The 5,725-nt window shown below is 42.1% G+C and overlaps 1 long non-coding RNA gene across 1 annotated transcript; it reads right to left on the bottom strand.

Moving 5' to 3' along the window:
- Positions 1 to 592: 592 nt before the first annotated feature.
- Positions 593 to 4,611, bottom strand: LOC130121534 (uncharacterized). Its single transcript, XR_008811081.1, has 3 exons — positions 4,555 to 4,611; positions 1,722 to 1,797; positions 593 to 609 (listed from the first exon to the last, which is right to left on the bottom strand). It is a non-coding gene; the product is annotated as an uncharacterized LOC130121534 (long non-coding RNA).
- Positions 4,612 to 5,725: the final 1,114 nt, after the last annotated feature.

A 5,725-nucleotide genomic window follows, 5' to 3' on the forward strand; every position in this document is an offset into this window, starting at 1 on the left:
TAAAGGAAAATTGTATACACTTACTTTGGGTAAGTTAATTGGAGTAGGCAATACCCTTCTGATTTCAGGTCTTGGAAAAGGGCATATAACTGGTAGAAGTCGCCACTTTCCATACACTGCATCAAATGTACATGAAAGCATGTCAGGGCTCTTCAATAGAGTAACTGACAACGGGCATAGGGATTACTAACAGGAACGCCTCCAGAGGAAGGTTGAGACATTGAACGTCACTTAGGCAAAAAGAAAATCAAATGCAGGATCTAGTGAAAAAAGGAGATCGCTAGCGACAGTGCATCACTCATTGCCTCAGTACCCCCTGCAACTAATCATGGTGAAAAGACAGTCATCAGGCCAACGATACTCCCTTTTCCAGCCTGGTGACAGATGGGCTCAGCAAAGGCTATGCAGAGATGAAAATCATTTGAGCCATCATACCAGGCTGGTAGCTTCATGAAGATTCTCCTGAGGGTGGACAAGGTTAACACGCAAAGTGCCAGAGATATGTAAACAACTCACCTCAGGTCAAATGTAGTAAGGAGCCACCCCATAATTTCTTAAGGGCAATGGACCCGACAGAAAGTCTTGTTTGCTTCTCGGGAAGTTCCAAGTCTAAAATGTGAGCCAGCACTAGTTCTGAAACTTATCATGCACACTGTCCTGCAGACCAGTATTACAAGTCACCTGCATCCTTACCTCCTGTAGACAAATACATCAGATGAGCTGCTGCTGGAGAAAGTGAATGTCGCATGTACCAATGAAAAGGACAAAAAAAACAACAAAAAAAAGCCCCATTATGAGTACCTTATGTAAATATGCTACCGTCTAGTTTTGTAAGAAAAAAAAAGTCAGCAGCATGCTACCCCAGTGTGTTGCAATGTTTATAAGATGAATATTTTAACATTCAATCTGCTAACCCTAGGACCTAGTTTCTCTATTGTATTTCTTGTCCACTTTTGTTTCAAGTTGCTTATTTGTACAGCCAAGAAAGAACAGTTTGCAATGGTGAAACGCATTTTCCCTCCTTGCCACAAGATGGGGAGAATAACACTGAAATGGTAGAAGCACTCCTAAGGGCAGAATGTGAGTTCCTCAGTTGTGTACAACTTCCCGTTTGTGTCAGATGCCATTGCAAGATAAGAGCCACAGTACATCTGTCTTCAGTTACAAACTGGAACGTTTGAAAACCAAGATGTGGCATCAGATTCTTTTGTCATCTGCAGCCATGAAAATGCACAAAAACATGGAATTTGGCTAATGATTAGCATGTTTTACTGCACGGTAATTTCACGGACATCACTGAACTCAAGTAATGACCATGGCTTACTTGATAGTCACATGAACAGTGGCAAAGCTAGGATAATCACCTTAAAAAAGGGAAAATTAAATGACGGACATGTTGCTTTTCCTTCCGTTCCATATATTGAGTGAGGAAGAGTCAGTGCATGCTACACCCTGTGGCAACCCTAGACATTATCAGAGAACTTGTTTAGAGTGAATGGTAAAGTCTTCATTGTAGTGCCTAGCTCACTCCCCTGCTGAAGTGGAATCTCAAACTGAAGAACTATCTCATGTGCATCCTGGTGTGTGCAAAGTCACCACTGGGGAATGCCAAAACCAATTACATCCAGTCTTTGTTGTACTGTACAGCTCAGTCATCTAGAATGGAGTCCTATATTGAAGAGCTACAGCTTCAAGTTAAAAGAAACATTGTATACACTTACCTTGGATCAGTTAATTGGAGAAAGCAACACTCCAGATTGCAGGCCTGGAAAAGCAGAGTTCCAATTACAACTGTCACTGTAAAAGGAAGCAAAAACTAAGTCGGTTGGGGATGGGCCATTAATAGTCAATCGCAATCCTCATGCTTCTAAAGCAGTTAAAAAAAATAGAAAATGCAGTGAACACAATTGACGAAGCTGATGGCGTTAGTAAAGCAATGCTTGAGTTCATCTCAGATTGATAGTTTCCTTTACCAAAATTTTGGATTTTGAGGTCAGGCGCCATGTTTTATGAAATGCATATGTAGGGGCTTTGTGTATAAATCTAGATGTGAAAAAAAATGTATGAGATGGCCAATATAAAGTATTATATTCTGAAGCTGCATTTATTTTCTTTTTTAAATCACAATAGTGCCATATGTGCCATGTTATTTTTAGGCCCATAGCCAGCCACTTCAATGTGTTACATTTGCCACCATCCAATTTTTAGAATTTTAATGGCCTGAGACATTGCACTGTAATTTCAACACTGCTGCAAAGAGCATTCAAGTGGCATAAGTCACCACTTTATCACACAAAGTATATCAAACGTGATGTACTGGTGGACCAAGATTAAAGCATGTTAGGGCTCAATATAAAAAGGACCTTACAGACAAAGAACTAAACGCAAGGATTGCCTCCAAATGGAGACAGGCATTTAAACGCCTGCTTAGGCAGAACGGAATGTAGGATTTTGTGAACAAGGTGGATCTCGCTAGCAACAGTGCATCACTCACTGCTTAAGTACCCCCCCCCCGCTACCCCACATTGCGTGACGAGCATAAGATCTCTAGTGGCCAGCATGAAAACAGAAGTCTGCGAAAGATCACTTCTCATCTACAAGACATTTAATGCACCACTTCAAGTACAACCATTGCTTAATACATTCACAAGGACGGTGGCATAGGTAGGATAATTACCTTAAAAAAAGAAAATGGAGGATGGCTGTGCTTCAAATTTAATGAGGGTGAAGTCAGCACAAGCTCCCCATTGTAATTCTAGGCATCACCAACCAGTGAACCCTTCACCCAAAACAGTTAATTTTGTTTGTATAGCCTAATCAGAAATCTACCTCAGTGGGCTTTACAGCAACATGACATCCTGTCTGTAGACCCTTGCATCAGATAAGCAACTGCCTTAAAAAGAAACCTAAGGGAGAGCAATGGGGGGGGGGGGGAAGCTTTCTCCCAAGACATGCCATAGATGTTGCCTTTATAAGTCGATCTGATTAAATCTAAAGTTGTCACACCCCTTACAAATTGTCAAAATGAACCCTTAACCTGTAGTGCAAGTTAGAACTGGGGATTCTAATAGACTGGATCCCTTTTGTCAAATTTAAATGCAATATTACAGACTGGGACCAGTATATTCTCTTGTTTCCAACTTTAAACTGGAACTCAATTTTCATACACTCATCCCTGGGTGAATACCCAGTTGCTTTTCTGTCCCCTTTTTTTTGTAAGTCCATTAACCATTCTGTAGTTTGATTGTCAGTCCATACATGATGGCACTTCAGTTGGATGCAAGCTACCAACCAGTGTTATGGTCAACAGCATTTGTTACGAGTGTGCGCTCAGGACCAGTCCAGGTACTTGTTGGCTAGCTTCAATTAGCAATCTGTGGCAAAGCAAGGAAAGATAGGACTTAGTTTGTCGTCTTTTCCCAAAGCCACCGGTGTCTGTGCAACGTTTCTCTTCTGTAGTCCATTGAGTTAAACCTTCCGATCCTTGGGCGGGACCAATTTCTGGCGCAGCCCGCTTTGAAAGCAGCTGAGACCTAGTGTTTGTACAATATTTTAGCTTTTGACACTCCTGCAATCAGCCTCACTAGAGCTAAATGGCAAAGAATGTGACTGTCTTACTGTACACAGTCCAGTGGGGAAGTGCCCAATTTAAATGCATGCATTTGAATGTAGGCACCTACCCCACCGGACATTGTGCACAGACAGTTATATGTTCCGTTCTTTGCCGTTTAGCTCTAGTGACAATTGCCTAGCATTAAAAGTCTTGTACCATCCAAATAAAAGTTATTTGAATAACTGGGTTACTTGGCTCCTATAACACTTTCCCTGCTGTTGAGAATAGGGTTTGACCATTTAATGAGGTATACCCACATATGCAAGCAGTGTACAAGCTATACCATGGCTTTTGGGGAGCATCTGAAAGGGCTGACTGATGCTTCTTGCAAAGAAACATTTATACCTGCAAACATGTGGACCTACTTGCTTTACGTAAGCCCATCTATAAGGAACGTGAAGATACATCTACATTCCATGTTGCAACAGGGGTGCCATCTTGTTAGGTATGCACTTGGGTCAAAATAAATTGGGAGTGTTTCATTAAGGCTTTTTTTTTTTTCCATGCCTGAGTAATGTAGCCTGGCTTTGTCTTGTAGTTCCATATCCTTTGGATAAGGTGAACCAAGAATTCACCCTTAGTTGATCAAAACAAAAAATGGTTTGCTACAATACAGCCAACCAAAGCAGGGCACACTACACATGGTTTCACAGTATAAGACAGATAGGTCAAGTAGCAAAACAGCCTATAAACATGAATTAAATCGAAGAGCATGCCAGCCTGCCTACAATGGACTGAGTCCTCACCAACAAGTTAGTTATCCATCACATTACAGATGAGCTTAAGAAGCTCAGTACAATTAAGACAAATGCGAGGGTCACATCAAACCAGCATATAAACACTTGCAGGCGCATTGTAAATAGGCCAGGATGCCTACAAGGGATCCTGTCCTCACCCATCAAAGTGCCAACAGTGAATAGATCATTGGGAATATCCCTTACCTTAACAAAAGTGTCTGAAGGCCTGGGATCAGCTGGCTTGACTGTTTGCTCATTATCCTGTAATGCGGACTGGTAATGACCTGATTTGAAGTTTTTAAAAATAATGTGCAAAAACGAAATGAGGGATGCAAAGCATACAAGACAAAATTGCATAAGACATACAAGACAAAGGCTACAGTCAAGTTTTTTTTATTTGTATAGCCCAATATCACAATTTTGCCTCAAGGGGTTTTACAGCAAAGCAATAACTTGCATAGTGCTTTTGTAACATTCAAGTCGCTTTACAATGAACGGCAGTGAAACAAAGACATAGCACAAACATACAGGGGTGGATGGATAGGGGGCTATGAAGGAGAGAAGCGGCAGCCACACGATGCCAGCAGTACTCTCCACTTCAAACCGATACGTTTAAAAAACCGCACAAGTATAAACATTTACAGACAGTGGGTAGCCAGGTTCAGGTGGGCAACAGGCTTGGGGTAAGATGCCATTTTTGAGCCTGGTGGTGTGGGCTCAGGCTCCTGTAGTGCCTCCCAGAGCCTATGTTTATGTCTGGAAAGCATCATGTCTATGGAGATAACCATGAGTTGCTGTACATCAGGGATTATTTCAGAAGATATACTCGTTTTAAACTCCTGGATAGCCACCCTGGGTAAATACACTAGCAAAGGGAGATGGAGTACAGGAGCGCTCCAAGCTCAGGAGACAGCCCTATTGGCCCCACTGCCGGTACTGAGCTTATCCAACTCACAATCCTTCAGAAATACAATGATTAACTTGTCTTTAAGCCCACAGGCGGCTCAGCCTTCTGCTTAACAAGACATGGCTGGCTCAGTCCTATCCTGATCAAGCTGGCAAATAGCAGGGCTGTACTTTAAAAGCTAATTGAATTTAGGTAGATAACCAAGTAAAAGCAAACACCACCTAGGGCTTAAAGCCTAGGACTCTGAAGGGGTCAGGTTCTTTAGCAATCAGTGGAGCAGGTTCTTTAAAAATCGGGAGCAGAGTTAAAAAAAATATCCAAAACTCATAATTACAATTCCAATAAAGATGGTACCACCCCCACAAATCCGTCTAAATCCCGAGGCTCCTCTCCAGTATCTGCCTCCGTTGTGCAATGTCACTCCCTCAACCCTGCTGCCCAGGCTCTGACCACGTCGGATCTGTGGGG

Source organism: Lampris incognitus, chromosome 12 (genome assembly GCF_029633865.1).
Source record: "Lampris incognitus isolate fLamInc1 chromosome 12, fLamInc1.hap2, whole genome shotgun sequence".
NCBI lineage: Eukaryota > Metazoa > Chordata > Actinopteri > Lampriformes > Lampridae > Lampris > Lampris incognitus.